Genomic DNA, 17,279 nt, shown 5'->3' on the forward strand with positions numbered 1-17,279 from the left:
TAATAACTTTTCTGGCAGTGGCTTTGTGCAAAAATTAAATGTGATTTTAGGGCCAATTCTGCCAGCACCTGTTATTTTTTGTTAAGAAAACAAAATTCTGTTTTCTGGGTCTGGAATGGAGCTGCATTAATTCCCACTCAAATGCAGGATACTTCACCAAAATTGGTTAACTTCCAACTCTTAGCTGAAATACCGTATAGTTTATTCAAACTTTAGCTCTTTGCCCAGTTCATGTGCCAGAAGCAGGCAGGCATTTCTCTAGATTGCACCTGCTAGCCAGAACAAAGTCTTGGCTAGAGGTGCAGGGGAAACTAATGGTTTGAAAGTTTCAGTGTTTTGAGCTTGTATCTTTTCAAAACAGAAAGATTTTATACCTTTTCAATAACATTCTAAACATTTATTCCTTTTTTCATTATTGAAATTTTTAATTGACAGGTTCTGCTTTCAAGATAGAAATGTTTGCCAATTTAATTTCAGGTTTGAAAATACTCACCTTTTGGCCAAGCCACACACTTGAAAACTCTTAATCGACTACGAGTAATCCAAACAGAAAAATAAATGGAGTGTGTGAGAGAAAAGTAAAGATAATCATCAAAAGGGATTGAAGAAGGATTCGAACAGTAGAAAATTATTTCTCAGGGTTTTTTTACTTCTGTAAATTTCACTGAAATAAAATCCAACCAGAACTTTTAAAATGGCTCAACTGACAGTGCTTTAGCTGAAGCAAATGATTTTTAAGAGGCCTGGAGATGCTATCAGTGACTGGCAGAGCAACTGAAAAATCAGATTCCCTCTCTGAATCTCCCAGATGGACAACAATGTGCTGAAAGCGGGAAGAGATCGATTAACTTTCCTCTATAGATTTTCTTCTTACTTTCACCTCAGCCACAACCTGGTGACCTGGGACTAGGTATGAAAAAGTAGGTAAAAATGTGTAGGGAAATAATCACATTATCATTGCTCTTATGGTACTCAAGTTTGGTAAGTATAGGTTTATTCTGATGCCACCAGCACTTACTGACACCTTTGGTTCTTTGAAGAGCCGAGGTTTACAGAAAAGCTTTTAAACACAGCACAGGAACACAGTGATAGAAAAGAGCTATTCCTGCTCCATCCAGGATCTGTTACCCTCACCCCTTAGGTGGGGATGCATCTCCCTAACAGGGCCACCCTACCCAGTGTCTAGCAGGGGATATCTCCAAGCCTCTTTCCTCCAGGCAGAAAGCATTTCTCAAACATAGGCTATGCTGGCCCGAGGCCTGTGTAGGAGGCACAACTGTCCTTGGAAGAGCACTTCTTTTATAATTGTTCAGCTGATTGGTGTTGGAGTGTGTGTCTGTGTGTGTGTGTGTCTGTGTGTGTGTGTGTGTGTGTGTGTGTTTGTGTGTTTAGGGGCTCACCTAAGCTTTAGGGGTTCAAACCTCAGCTATATGCTTAGGTTTTTGCTGGTATCTAGACTCTGTCTAGTCAATGGACTGTAGAAAATATTTACAACCTCTCCGAAGAGATATCTCTTTTGGCTCAGAGAAATCTCCCACCAAACTCATGGTCTGGGAAACATCTGCTGGGAGTTTGGACCCATGGACATCTTCAGCAGAAGACAACTAAGGACAGATCAACCAAAGCCCACTGCTTGTGTTTAATTGGAGGTGGCAGACATGACTGGGGGGTAAATGCCTCCCTTACAGGTGAGTTGCACTGAATGACAGGCCCCGAGGACAGAGGTGGGATTGGAATTCCCTGCTGGCCAAGTTCTTTGCTGCAGGGTAGCTGAAAATGTCAGGCACAGAGGAGGGGAGGGCTGAGTGATGTAAAATGGGAGCACAATGAACCGTAATGAACTCTATTGTCTGAGGCATCTCCTGGCAGCCTGCACTCAATGGCAGATCAATAAGCAGCAAAGAGTCAGAAAATAATGTATGTCTTCGGGGAAAAAATGTAGCTGAAATCAAAGGTACTTATGATTGCAATGGCTGACATTGTCTTCGGTACAGCGAGGGTCCCCACGTGTGTCCCAGAGCTCAGCCACACTGCCATCCTTCAGGACATAATCCCTGACACCCTCCACAGCACTGACAGTGCAGCTGTGGTTGAGAAGGACCTTTGCTCCTGCACTTGCCCTGGGGACCAGCTCTCCCCTGCTGGGTGCACCATGTCTTGCAGATGTCTCTCTGAAATGCTGGCAAATGGACTCAACCCATCAGGAGTGGGCAGGCTTCCCAACACCTCCTGTGCTGTGTGCACTGCCTTCCACCTTCCCATTTGTGTCTTTTCAACGTTAATCCCAAGCTATGCAGAAATATGGTTGCCCCAGTAGAGGTCCTGTGCCAGCTGCCACATCCTCCAGTGCAGGGTGAGGAGGATGAAATCTCTCCATCACGTGCCAGCAGTGAAATTACCGGAGCAAAGAGGGCCCCTTTCTGTACCAGACAAACAGGAAAAATTTATCAAGCAATTAAAATATATTAGTGTCGTCCCCAACCTCTACTATCCTGGGCTGCCCTCTTCCTTGACTGGCCTGAGGGATGTGAACCCTTCAGTCTTCATTATTCTCAAATTAGGAAGGCTTATTAGAGGACCCTAAAGCAAAAGTCATCACTGCGGTGCCTTGCACAGGATAAAGCCTCATTGGGAGAGGCAAACAGGATCCTGCAGGAAGATCTATTGGTGTAAGAAGCACTCACTGCTTTCAGGCAGGAGTGAAAAAGAAGACTGAGGTTGTCAGTCAGCTGCAATGCTGTGTTTCCCCTCTTGTCCCCTCATTTTCTGCCACATGAGCTGTAAATAAAGTGCTGTGCAAGTAGAGAGCTTACAGGTCCCTGTGAATTGCTCCCTGGTGTCAGCTGCACAGGGCTGTTTTCTGTATCTAAATCCTGGTGAGCCCTCTTCTCAGCTGGTGTAACATTAGCACAAATGGCTACAAGAGCATGAAGGACAGTGGTGCCTTGTACTTGAACGCTGTATTCAGTCAGAGATTGGATCCTGGCTGATTTAGCAGGGCCCTGGAAAAATTGCATTCAAAAGCATGATGTCCCATGACAATAAGACCAGGGTGACCCGGAGGGGGCTGTGCTGGCTTGTTCCTGCTCTCAGAGGAAAGTTGTGCTCAGCTTTGTGTCCTGTGACTCAATTTGCTACAAGCATGTTCAAACATGATAACGTTGTGTAGTATAGAAGAGGACAGTGTCCTGGCCCAGTTCCAGCTTGTATAATTAATTTCTTCTTATCAAAAAATTCTACCTGTAATTTTGAATGAGTGTGGATGGATTTTTTAATCTTTTCCCAATTACAGCTTCAAACCACCAACTCCTTTTTTTTTCCTCCTGTGACTTCTTAAATATTTTGTGTCTCCTTTACATACATGTCTGCATGCATATTTATATCCCTCTTTGTATCTTTTGTGTTGTTTTGCCAACAAAAGCTGTAATTCACTTTGCTTAAATTATTGTGTGATCGTGCAATGTGCTATATGAGGCTACATGCAATAATATCCTGCCAAGAAAACAAAAAAAATTGAGCATTCATATATTGAAAACACCCTGAACTATCCAAATCTCCCAAAGACTGACTGCTTATTACTGCAGAGTGCTCCTTGCACCAGTTATCTGAATGCTGCTCTTTATTCAGCAATCAGGCATATACTCAGCACTGCACATGCATTTGGAAATGTCTGAGCTCAGGAGATGCAATCAGAAAAAGATTATTCTGTGAGATGATACCTATTCTTTGCAGAAATATTTTTTAGTTAACAATGTGGAGGAAAATGACTGTCCCAAAATTACCAAAAATCCTTGGTTTAGTGCCTGACTGAAGGGTTCTTGTCTGTGTTTTCTTACTTGAGCCCTGCCAAGGGGAACTGCCTACTTTAACCCCTTCATAAGGGTGGAGGAACACAGCAGCTGGGGCATGGCAAAGGTGCTCTGCCTCACTCTGCTGGGCAATGTGCTGTGTAGTTAACTCTGAAACTGTTCCCATTAACATATTTGGTGTGTGAATGATAGCGTTAAACATTTCCTAGTGAGGAGATCCTTTGTTTGACTGCAAATGAGATATGCCCAGAAAGTGGCTTTGCTTGAGCTGTCAGGGTGCTCTCCCAAAGCACTTAGATGTGTCCTTCTGTACATCCTTCCTTTCACCTCTGATGCCAGCTTGTGACCCCCTCAGTGCCTGGGTAGCAGTGCCTGTGGGAGGTGGTTGTATGTTAGTAGTGAGTGAGATGGTTTCTGCATGTGTGTCCCCTTGCACAGGTTATCAGTTTGAGCCAGCAGAATGGCCACTGACCCTTTGGGAAGCCTGGTAGGTACCTAGACTCAATATTCAGCTTATGGAGGGCGTCATCAATGGCACAGCAGATCCCACCACCAGGCAGATAGATGTGTGAGGGAGGGTTATTCAGTATGGCTGAAGAGTGCAGAAATAGTGTCCAGGGCTGGCTTCCTTAGCCTGTGGACAGTGTTGAGAACTAGTTTGACAATGATGTCACTGCTGGTGCTGGGAACAAACAGCTTCAAGCATCTCTCCCAAGCCCTGTCTCCTTCTCAGTGTGCACCACATAGGGAAGGGGGCTGTAGCTTTTCTCTTCACCTGCCCAATGTTCCTGCTGCTCTGCTCACACCCACAGAGATGTGTGTGGTGATGTTTGTGGCCATGTCCCCTCCCTCAGCTCAGTGCAAAGGCAATGTGAATGTGCTGTACTGGGTGACTGAATGTCTGAGCCAATTCCTCAGTCAGCAGTGCCTGTGTAACTAACGTGGCATTTTGACGGCTGTTCAGCCCTCACCAGCTAAGCTGTTTCAACACCCTGTCACCATGTGTTGCCAGGTGCTTGTAAAACAAGCAGAGGTGTGCCCATACCAACAGAAGAATAAACATAGGAGGGAAGAAAGGAAGGGTGTAATTAATGAGGAGTCCAGAAATCATAGAGGTCCAGTGAAGGGCAATTCAAGTGATCCAAAGCAAGAGGGGCTGGGGAGCTGTCAGGGTATGAGCAAGGAGCTGATGCATGGTGGGGCTAGGGATGCTGCAGACCAAAGTGCAGGTAATAAACAGATGCATGATGAATGATCAGGAACAGGCCAACAGACACTCCAAACCAGCCTGGTACAAGAGAGGAAGTCATAAAGGCTACATGCTTTTCCTTTTTATAGATTAGAGGCACTCACATTTCTCACCCTGCAATTAATCAGTCCCTGGGATTTGTTCTTTTTGCATACATCAAATATATATAATGTAACAGATTTTGTGGAAAGCCAGGCAGGTATTTATTAACAGCAAGGCTTCTGGGCAATGTCCTTAGAGAGACGTGCAGCTGTTTTCCACATCAGTCCAGCTGGCTGGAGTTCTCATGGCTCAAAACACCCCTCAGAGAGGAACAGATTCATCAATTCCCACCTGTCCAGACCAAAACCACTGTCACAGTACAGCACAAGGAATGGTAAATGTACAGATTGGACACTAATGTAGGAGTGTTGTGCCCCAGCAAGAACTTGGTTGAAATTTACCAAGAGCAAAATCAAAAGCATAAATTATTCTATAGTAGGATGAGGGATTTTCCAATTACAGGTAGTGTAGAGCTCAGGTAGGGAAGAAAAACTACTGCCTTTCCTGCTGGTGTGTCTTAGGCCACAAGAAAGACAAGCTGCAGAAGAAGGGTCTCCTCTCTGAGGGATCACTCAGGTGCATTGAGGTGAGGGGCACATCAGGTGCATTGAGGTGAATGGCACCTGTGTTATTGCTTCTTCACCCTGAATCCTGCAGTGGAGACAGTCAATGTCCATGATGTGATTCTGTCACTGCTGACACTAACAAGAGGATGCTGTGGGTACCCTTGGCTGCTGGACCACCCACGCCATGGTTGGGTAAGCCATGATGGAGGAAAGGTAGCTGGAGCAGAGGTGTGTATCTGCTCCTTCCCCCTCCATCTCACTCTAGGGTTTCTCTGGCCTCACACTTCTCTTTCTGTGACAGTTGAACAAGTCCTTGAGAGGGGCTAGGCAGTGGGGCACAGATGATCCTACTGCTGAGAGGTCAGGAAAGCAGAGCAGCTGCCAGGGCACAGGTGCAAGGCTTGGGAAGGGGATCTCCACGCTGGGTGTCTGTGTTTGCTCTCCTGCCTCTTCCCTGGCTGATGGGCTGTGCCTCCTCTGGCAGTCTTGCTGTGCCAGCAGCTTTTCACCATGTCTGGTGTGCAGGACTCGTGCAGGAGGGATGAGCTCTTGTCTGTGCTCGTGCGGCAGCTAGCAGGTGGGGGCTTTGCTATGTGCTGAGGTCGTCTCCAAAGGTGTGCCACAGCACAAACACAGTGTGAGCTTCTTGAAATTGAACAATATGTTTTAGCCACCTACATCACATTTGTAAGTACTTCTCTGGGGACTTGGTCCCTTGTGAGGCTTTTATCTTCCAGTGGAAGAAAAGCAGAACTCAAAAGAGTAGGCTAAATGTTTTTAGAAACAAACAGTCATACAAAACCACATGGGCACTATTGGAAATTAATCCCAAAACAAAAGCAAACTCATGGAGTGGGTTAGCAGCTAGAGGCAGCTCTGCATGGGAATTCCTTGCCTTTGAGAGTAACATGGGATCTATCCTGCTGGCAGGATGTACATGTGACCAGCTGGTAAGTGTTAGAGCTGCTTTTCCTATTTGGATGGATTTAGACATTTTGCTTGCACTCCTGTACTGTTCTTACTTCTGTTGCTTTGCTTTGTTAAATGCTGAAGGGTCCTGAATGGAAATACTGGAAGGGAAGAATATTACAAAGGGAACTGACACGTGGCATTGCCATTCTTGTGACAGGCACAGAAGGAGCATGAGTCAGTTCCACACTCTCCTGTGTCCTTGTGGCTGCAAGGATGGGGAAGCAGGTTTGTGTGTCTGCTCAAGGAGAGCTGCAGCAGGGACAGTGCAAACAAACTGATGGCCAGTTGTATCTGCCATGTACACAGGTGATCCATTCACTCAGCTATCCAGTGAGGGGCCATGGATGTGCAGGAGGCAGAACTGATGGGAGGAGAAGTCTTAGCTTTTCTTAATCCTGTAGAAGGGGTGCAAAGGGGCCTTGAGACAAGCCTTTCAAACTTGCTGCTCTCAAACACAAGGAAATACCTGTGTGCCTGAAAAATCTCCATTTTCTCACTGTAATATGAGAGTATAAGTGACTCCTCAGTGATACACATTCTGGTTCCTCTTTGTTAATGTGACATTCTGTTATTTTATTAAAACACCTAAGAGCATATCAAACCTGTAATCAAAAAATACTACTAGAGATAATTTCAGTCCAGCCAACAATAGTCAGACAGTGGGGAAAGGGCATTATTCTGAACAGCAAACCATTCCTGGTTTACCAAACTTGTCCTTTCTATGCACTTTGGCCACTGGCTTGTTTCCAGTAGGTGGAGAGCTTCATTTCATGCCATGAAGGACTGAGTTCTGCAGACACAGAGCAACATTACTGACATTGTATGAGTCCTGGAGAAGGAGGTGCAATCTTCTCTTTCTCTCAGGGGGTACCCCTAGGGACATCTCAGACATGCAACCTAGATGTGGGTGGCAGAGGTATTTTACCAGTCAGCTTTTTCCTTTCTTTCAAAATCTATTTGCCCTGCCCTCAGACCTTTGATCATGCTGTGATTTCATCAGTGGCAGGCTGTGTTTTAAACTAGACTCATGCACAGCCTTCTATTTCAAACTCTGTTGATGTAGTTTGTCTTTATACAAACATGTCATGGTCACTTTTGCCACATGCTCTCATTTAGTGGTTATGACACATCAAATTCTTTCTCATTTCTCTAGCAAGTAACAGTTTGACCCTCTTTTTAGAGAGGTCTTCTGTGTCTTCTGGCACATAGGTTTATTTTGTAGCAACTTCAGTATTAATTAATCTTGGATCCAAAAGCTTTTTAGACAATGGCAGAATTCCTGTTCAAGAATCTCTGAAATGGTGAATCTCATAATGTGCTGCCAGATATTTTGTTCTGTGCTAAGACAGATCCCTTGAATCCAATAGGGCTTGATGTACCCAGCACTCTTGTCATTTGTATGGATTTCTCGTTTACCCTATTTGACTCTGCATTGATGGTGTGCTTGGAATGACGCAGCCAAGAGGAGCACACAAATGAATCAGTGCTTATTAGGAATGCACCCAAAACTTGGTACAAAACCCCTGCAATTTTTTACTTCTATTAACCCTCATTCCTTGTTGTGCAAAGCTTGCTTCATAGAAATGAGAATAGTTTTTTCCCATTCCATTCAATCTGAACAGTAGCTGCACATGGACAATTAGTAACCCCTAGGAACATCATGGATCCTTTGCCAATCTGTCTTTAGGATTCTTGTTGATGCCATAGATTGACAACCTTTCCAACAGCTTCTTCTCTGTGATCTCACACTACCTAACACCTTGGACTGTCAATCTTCAAGGAGTTATCTTTGGCATCTTCTTTTACTTCTCCAAGGCTTTTCCTCTTGCCAGTTATGCTCACAGAAGCACAGAATGTCTGAGGTAGGAAGGGGCCTAGGAGGTCATTTTGTCTGGCCTCACTCACCAGGCAGTGCCAAGGACCACGTTGAGCATTGCTCTGGACCACACCCCGATGGCTTTTGAGTGCCTTCATGGGTGAAGATGCTGCAGCCTCTCTGGGATACCCGTGCCAAGGCTCAGCTGCTGTCACAGTGAAGTGTCTCCTGGTGCTCAGAGGAAACTGCCTGTGTTTTAGCTTGTGCCCATTGCCTCTGGTCAGTGTTCACCGCTGAGAAGCGCCGGGCTCCAGTGTCTTTGCACTCCCCTTTCAGCCATTTGTGCACATTGACAGGCCCTGAGCCTTCTCCAGAGTGAACAGCCACAGCATTCTCAGCCTTTCCTTAGATGAGTTCAGTTGCAGCAACTCAGCTGCAACAAAGCAGAAAGACCTTGTGGAAGTATTACTTTACCCATTATTTAAAGTCCTGAATTTTAGCAGATTTCTTTCTCATTACTAATATCTTTCCAGGATTTTTAACTGCTTTTTTTCACAGCAGTTCTTTTTAAATAATCTTATTCATTTGTTTGTTTATGCTCCATTAAACAGTCTTATCTTGGCATGCAGCAGAGAAAAATGCATAAAATTCTGTTGATGAAGAAAAAAAAAGGGAAAGAAGGAATTTTAAGGAAACGCAGCCACAATTCTTTTGGTGAGTGCCAAAGGGAGCTCTATTTCTGTGTGTAACATCCCAGGTCAACAGTAACGTCGTCACTGGCAACTCATTCTGTAAACTACACCCAGGTGAGGCTGCCTACTACAAACTCTACTTCTGTAATTTGTCTTGGTAAAGGCAAAGACGTTAGGCTTAATTTTGCTCCATGGACCCCCTGGGAGGCCATTTCATAAAATTATTTTTATACAAAGAAGTGCTTGCTGTGATGTAGATATGCTTGGCTTGATCTGTCATGTTCCCTTTGCTTCTTTGTTCCTTTCTTTCTGTCAATCACAAACCAGTTTGTTGTAAAGGCTGGTTTCAAAACAGCTATTTAAATCATCAGCAGGGTTTTGTCCTTCAGAGACATTTAGTTAACTCATTTTACATTTCTTTCTGCTGAGAACAACATTTCTCTCCAATGGTTTTCTAGCATGCACGGCGCAGAGCCATTGTGCCTGGACACTGCTCTGCTGTGCTGAGGTTGTCTCTGTTTCAGTGCAAGGCAGGGCAGCCACTGCTGTGTCGCTGCCCTATTTACCATGGCTTTTTTAATTAGGTGTGTATTCGTTCCTGCAGTGTTAGCTTGTGCTTCAGTGTGGGCAGTAAGTAACCTTAAGCAGTTGTCAGCTAGAGTGTTAAAAGATTTAATTTTCCCAAGTGCTGTGCTGTTGTGGCCACTGCTACAGACACATCTCAGCTGAGAGTTGATGTTAAAAAGCAAGCCAGCTCAGGCCCAGCAGTCATCTGATTCTGCCCATCAGCAGCACAGTCCTTGCTGCCATTACAAGTACTTGTGGTGATTCCGAGGTCAGGAGGTCCCCCTCTGCTATTTTTGGGCATTAATTATGTTTCAGATGGCCCACTTTTTAAAATTTTAAAATACTTCAGATTTGTATAATACTGTTTTATTTCCTTACTGCGTTCTCTAACGGGATCATCAATGTTGTAGTCTGCTAGCTAGTTTATGGCAGAAACAGGGCACTTTCCCTATGTGGCATTCTCATCCAGAGCAGAAAATCCTCCAACAACTTTTGCCTTGCTGTTTGCACTCACTGCTGAATAGCAATCCTGCTGACATGCACACCCTGGCATTGACATCTAGCTTGCAGGGTTTTTCAGTGCCTGTGCATTTTTAGGCAAGATCTGTATTGCAGCCTCCAGTGCCTCTCAGCCTGCCAGCTCTCACCTCTGTCTGTGTAGCTGTACATCTCATCTCAGTGACACAAACTGAAACTCGAAATGGGACAACTTTGCTATCATGGCCAACCCTGCAAGGATCCAATGCAAATCCTCCAGAATGGCTTTCATGAGCTGGAGGGTTGCAGTAGGCTGTAATATGTGGTGTCCTCTGCACAGTGGCACGAAGACACAGTAATCCTTAACTTGCCATAGGTTTACACTGTCTGCTCCCCTTGTTCTCTTTTCCAGGAAGAGAAATTCAAGTGACCTGTTCTCCATGTGGCACTGCAATGATGAGAGCTCCTCTGTGTCACAGTCTGCACATGTTGAAATGGTCCCTGCTGTGTGATGGGAATTGGGAATACAAATGTGTAAACTCCATTTGCAAGAACAGAGATCAGTTTCATCTTCTGGCAGCTTCACATATCCCTTGCTGAACACTGATTTATTTTATTTTATGCTACAGTCCAAGGTCTCATATCACTGATATGCCTGCTGAGTATCTCGAGCAAGCTTCAGTCACCCGAAACCAAATAGCAAATTTTCAAGGCACAGGATCATTATAAATCTCTGTGTCTAACTTTTCCCAAGGAAATTAATGTTTGGGACAGGGGTGGAAGACAGTGACCTACCTCTCTCCTTTCCAAAAGCTGTCTGGCCATGGGGAATCACTCACTACTCTCTTCCTAGGTGAATAGAAAGCTCTGCTGTGTGGCTTGTGGAGGACAGTGAATGAGTGGCTGTGTTGAGAGCTGGACCTACCCCTGCACACACAGCCTCAGACCTTCTCTCTTCCCTGTCTATACCTCACAAGAATCTGCAATTCCCCTCGTGCACATTCAATTCTTTCTCTTTTTGCCTCACTGCCGTGTGCTCACAGGCTCTGACCTGGCTCTGCACCCAGCTGACACACTGCTATGGCTGCTGCCAGATCACCACCCCACGGAGCTCAGACCACCCAAAAGCACAGCTCTTTCCTGGCCACAAGTGACCTTGCCAGCTTCAGAGCCCTCCAGTACCCAGGGGGACCCACATCCTCCTCAGAGATGAGTGTGTTTCCCCTTTCTGGGGGCCCTCAGGGCAGTCTGTGGGCTGTATCTCCAGCTGGCTGCAGGACCCAGAGACAGAGAGTGCAGGATCTAATTATCTGCTTGCCAAAAAGGCTGCTATAGCATGACACAGATCTCCTCTGCTGCTAGATTTCACAGCCACAAAGCATCGAGCAAGGGCAGCTCTGCTGTCGGCAGCTCTGCGGGCTGCAGTGGCAGTGAACAGTCTGGGACATGGCTGCTGTGCTGTGTGACAGGGCTCAGCTCTAGCAGCAGCACTGGAGCAAGGGCCAGAGCCTCGGGGCACCAGGGCAGCTGATCCCTAAGCAAGGGGAACAGTGTGAGAACAAATGCAGCCCCAAAAGGACCAAGTCCCTAGGTGTCCTGCTTCCCTGTATTATTGTATATGCTGGCATGTGACAGCACGAGTTCAGTGCTGCTGGAGGTGATGTGGGGCTGCAGGGGCTCTTATTAAGGCTGGACTGATTGCAGGAACATGAAGTCCACTTAAACCTCAGGTTCTCTTCATACCATGGTTACCTCATCCCTGCAAGGGAGAACTGGTCCTGCTGACTGAGCAGGTCAGTGCTACTTGCAGGAAGGAGTTTTTGCTGTTGTGGTGAATTAAGCAAAAAAGGGACAAGCCCCCATCCCATACAAAACAAAAAAAAAAAGAGAGATTATGTGTTAAGAAGGAGAAAAAATGCATGGTCTCTTGGCAGGAAGGAGAATGCTGGCAACGTGAACAGTGAAAACCCAGGGCAGGATGAACCATCTGTGTAGGGGCTGAAGAGTAAAGTGTATATCGTGGTCAGATATTTCTGGAGCCTTTACCCAAAGCCCACGGTGCTGGGGCTTCCCTAGCCACCCTACTGTGGTGCCACCAGCCCTCTGCTGCCACCACAGGGCCTGAGCTGCCCTCATCAACAGAGTTCTTTGAACAAAAGGCTTTTGAGGGTGGACAGCCTCCTGGTCTCTAGCAGTAATGCATTTACAGGAATGATTCTAGTGGCTTTTGCAGCCCTCCCTTGCCCACACAATCTGGAGAGCTGGACTTTACTTCATCCTTTTACTCTGCTGCTGCTGTAGAATAACCCCACAGCAGTAAGTATGAGGCAAATGTTCAAGGGACTAAGCTGTGGAAGGCCCATGTAAGGCAGATCTGTAACTTTGACCCTAGTCTCCTGACTTAGCACTCAAGGTTTTCTGTGCAGTCTTCTCCCTGAGCCCCAATGCAATTTTTTCCTGCTTTCTCTGGAGGTTTGATAAGGTGACAGCCCAAGGGCAAAGAGCTTCAGCACACATTCTTCTGGCACAGCTGCTTCAAAGCTGCCTCAAAGGCTTCCACATTAAAAACAAAATGTGTTACACAGGGCTTCCATGTTGTGGGGTTTTTATGTTTTCCTTTTTCATTTTTCAAAATTGCTTGCTCTAAAGGCTGATTTCTGGTTAGAAAGAAGCAGATGTGGAGAAGCCAAGCTTGATGGACATTATACTGGAAGAAACCTGTTTATAGAAGGAGATGTATCACTGTGTTTTCCAGCCTGGTATTCCCTTGGCCTACAGATGTGAGGGAAACTGGGACAGCACAGGGCAGCAAGAGCCAAGATGTAAATGTAAACCTCAGAGGATGGGAGGGGGTGTGTGGATTTCATTCAGCATGCTCTCCCACTATGCCAATAAGACATGTCATGGCATATTCCTTGCATATGGAAACAATAGGAAGGCCCTGGCATGAAAATGTGCAAAAGTATTTTTACAGTCTGCCCTGAACCCTGCTAGTGATTGATTCAGTCTGTCGAAGCCACTAACACCCCCACTGCCAATGGCAGAACAGTTATCCTGAACTGTTCTCACAGAAAGAAAAGCTTGAAAGTCAGGGAAGAGCACTCAAACCCAGGAAGAAAAGGTCTGCAAGAGAGATAAAAGCTTTACTGAAGAGTTCTGAATAGACCAGAGGAGGTAAACCAGTTGTGACTGTGGAGAAAAAGGTCTGACCAGCAGAGAAAGGGCCATGTGTGTGCCCATGTGCCCTTTGAACGTCTCAGAGGTGAGCTTGTCCCATCAGCTCTGAGGAGCAGGAGCAGAGGTGACCACAGGATCACACAGGATCCCTCTGCCTTCCCCCCAGGCAGCAGCTGTGCCCTGCAGAGCTCAGCCCTCCCCACAGGGTGGCTTGGAGGATGTCTGCAGTGGCTTGGAGGATGTCTCTTGCCAGCATGCCTTTAACTGCCCTTTCCTTGGGGTCCGGCCACTTGAGCTGGGCTGGCAGCTCACACCCATGGACATTGCTCTGGAAGAGGCATTTCAGCTCCTATCCAGAGTGTGGCTTACTTTTGAGTCTAGAAATGCATGACAAAGCATGAATAAGTAGCATTCCCTTCCCCACAATGCTGATTTATGTCTAGGTGGCTTCAGGAGCGGACAGCTGAACTCCTTGCAAGACTCTGGCAGCAGAATGAATAGGCTGCCTGTGGGGAAGCAGCTCAGACTCTGTTTTACCACCTCAGAATTCCCTCTTCCCTCTAACCCTTCTTTTATCTTCATGGGTTGCAAATGAGAGGTCTGAAAGCAAAGGCACACAGCTGTACCAGAAGACAGGAAACTTAATTCCTTATGAAGAAAGAGGAGGGTCCACGACATGGATTTAAAGCCAAGATGATTTCCACCCTTGAGACTTTGCCTGCATTGTAGACTCTCTGAGAATGTGCAGGGATTTGGGGCTTCATGAAGAATTTCTTGACATTGTACTTCTGCTAGAAAACTGATTCATGAGGCTCTTGTTGTTTGGCAGGAGTGTACCCAACTGGATAAATCCATGGATGGGACTTGGGCATGTTAAATATTTGTTTAGAAAAGGAATTGGCTGCTGCATTGCCCCTCACCTTGGCTTCCAGCCTCCTGCCTTTGAGTCCAGCAGCTGTATCCAGGCTAGCAATCTTGTTTTGTTGTTTTTTTGTTTTTTTTTCTTTTGGTATCCAAAGGGTAGTTATCCCTCAGCCATTTTCACAGAAACACAGAATGCTTTGGTTTGGAAGGGATCTTAACATTCTGAATGTTTAATTTGGCAGAGCCAGAGGTTTCCCAAACAGTGAACCAGAGGATTTCAGAGCCTTCAGAAGAGGTTGGTGCTTCTTAGACGAATTCCCATACCTTACTGTGTGCTGACACATCAAATATATTGCAAAGTGGGAAGGGCTCTCTCACACCTCTCAGTGGTCCCTGTCTGCATGCTTTTTATTCATGGCTACACACAGGAAGGTAGTTTACAGTGATGGTACCTTGCAGCAGAAAGAAAAATCAAGGGAGAAAAAATGCCTTAACCTGGCTAAAGGCAGTAAGTACTTGGGCTCTGACCATGCTGACCTGGCTCTGCTTGGGTATGGAAACAAAGGATCTCTGGGCTTGTCCAGAACTCCACAGACGGGAAAAGATTATTGAAGATATGGGAGATACAGGAAAAAAACTGGAAACACTTGATGGAAGTTTGGCTACAAAGTCTGTGTTAGTCAGGCTCCACCAGAGCCAGTGAGCTGGGGTGGGGTGGAAGCCTGCAGTGGACAGAGGACAGAATTGCTGCAAACAGCTGCACAGAAAGCCCTTATTCTTCAGAGTTCAGAGCCTTTGACTGGCTGTAGGTGACTCTGCCTCTGCAGAGTGCATAAAGGAAGGCCCAGTCATGGCAGCACTGACAAACCAGGGCACTGTCAGAGCTGTATGAAGTGATGGACATGAGCAGCTCCGTGGCAGCCCATGAACCAGCTCAGTCACTCCCAGCAGTTCTGGGGCAGTATCCATAATTGAAGAGCTCTGGGAGGCTTGCAGGCTTGTGGTTCTTCATCAATTAGGACTAAAAGGTTCCACTTATTAACAACTGGATTGTTTAAATAACAGCTCCCATCAAGTGCTTTGGCTGTTGAGCACTCAGAAACTTGAGTGCTCAGTGAGTTGTGCGGTGCCTTGCAGATGCCTCTCTCCACAGCAGCCCCTGTGCCTGCCCCCCTGAGCCCTGCTCCCATCCAGTGCCCTGCTGGGGGACACTGATCCCTGCCCAGTGCCCACCACCTCTTGCCCCATTTCCCCAGGACCACCTTCCTGCCTGTACACACAGACCCACAGCGCTTCCCCCATGCTAATGTGCTCACACTCCTGTGCATCAATTAGGCTGCTTTTTGGAGGAAAAGTGGATTTAATGTTCAGTGTTGGCACTGGAGGGACAGTGTGTTGGATCTTGATGGAATAGATGATGTGCCACGTTCTGCTTTCTTCTCCCCTAGTGCTCCTGGGACACACTCATGCAGTGCTTGTACTGTTTTTGCTGAACATGTTTTTCCACTATTTCCTCACATTTTGCAGTGTCATTGCCCTCCCAAAAACCAGAAAAATAAAACAAAACCATACTTTCAGAGTAAAACTTTTACCAGACCACGTCAAGGTCTGACCAGGGCCCACACAGATGGAGTCCTTGCCATATGTTTTTGAGGCCAGAACAATAGTTCATCACAACTTTGGGGTGTCTACAGCTAAGAGAGAAACTGCATCCTCCTCCACTTTGCCTGGTCTGGGCTTAGTTGCAGGTTTGTTGTGCTAAGCTCATGCAGAGTTCTTCACCAGCCAGTCAGAATCACCACCATATCCTGGGCTTGTGAAGGCAATAACTGGAACTTTAAAGAGGCAGGGGCTCCATTTGCCACAGCACAGCCTAGGAGCCTTTCTCTTGATTTGTGGATTCCCATGACAAGTCTCAGACCATGTAATCATCTGTGTCAGGCACAGGAGATCCCAGGATGGGGGCAGGCGTGAGATGAGGCTGGGGCAGAGGAAAGAAGCTGTGTTGTTGTCAGGTTTGTGCAAGAGGAAGAGAAGGTGTGGAAGATTCTGGGTTGCCATACCCTTATGGCACTTGCAATGCCCTCTGTGTCTGGACATTGTCAGTCCTTCAGTCCCCTTGCTCTTCACTCCTGTAACAGGCTCCTCATTTCACTGTGTGTGCCCAGGGTTTTGGTGTTTTGGAGTGTGTCTGTTCCTGTTAGTGTTGAGTGGACAACCTCTTGAAAAGGGACAGGCAGTGGTTCTGAAATGGCCAGTCCCAATGAGGGTCTGGTTTCTCTGCTTTTCTGGATGGATCAGCCCTCAGGGCTGTGCTTTTGCAGCACGGTGCTGGTATGTCTCCAATGCTGGAACACTTGGCTTCAGAGGAGCCATGAGCACCCCTGACACTCAGGTCCATTGTTCAATTCTTTGTCCAGTCTTTCCATGCACAGGCTCTTCAGGGAGCACAGCAGTTCCACTTCTCTCTCTTGGGTATCCCACAGTCTGTTCCAGCAAAATCCATTTGCTATTGTGAACTCAAATAGGTTCAACCCTCTGCCAGTTCTGCTCCTCCACTGCTCCCTCTGCTTCATCCTGAACCTCTCCTGTGCACAAGGGATATTTTGTTATGTCCTACACTCTCAGGCCCAGGGGAACAAAAAGGGAACTGAAATTTATTGATAGAACTAGGGAAGGCCAGAATTGTTCAATGCGTGCCATTTGTGGAGAATCCCCATGGATGCCTTTATACAAAGAAACCTAGCTTATATCTCTCTTCCTGAGAGACAAGTCTGAACACAACCACTTGCCTAGCTGTAAAATATTCCTTCAACCCCAATGGACCTCTGGAGCTCTCCAGATTCTGACTGGATTCTCTTGCTTGTGGCCACTGTCCAGGCTCTCTACGTCTGCAGAGAAGATGAAGAATAAAGTTATGCAAATAGGGGAATTATTGTTTTCCAGCTCTGTAAGCTCATTTTCACATGGTCAGCACACGTGATTATGCACATACAAAACTAATGGCCTTCTGCAGCTGGAGCTAACTGTGTTCCTGTTGGCAATGTC

Source organism: Agelaius tricolor, unplaced genomic scaffold, assembly GCF_023055355.1.
Source record: "Agelaius tricolor isolate 1412-34295 unplaced genomic scaffold, bAgeTri1.0.p SCAF_3, whole genome shotgun sequence".
Taxonomy (NCBI): Eukaryota; Metazoa; Chordata; class Aves; order Passeriformes; family Icteridae; genus Agelaius; species Agelaius tricolor.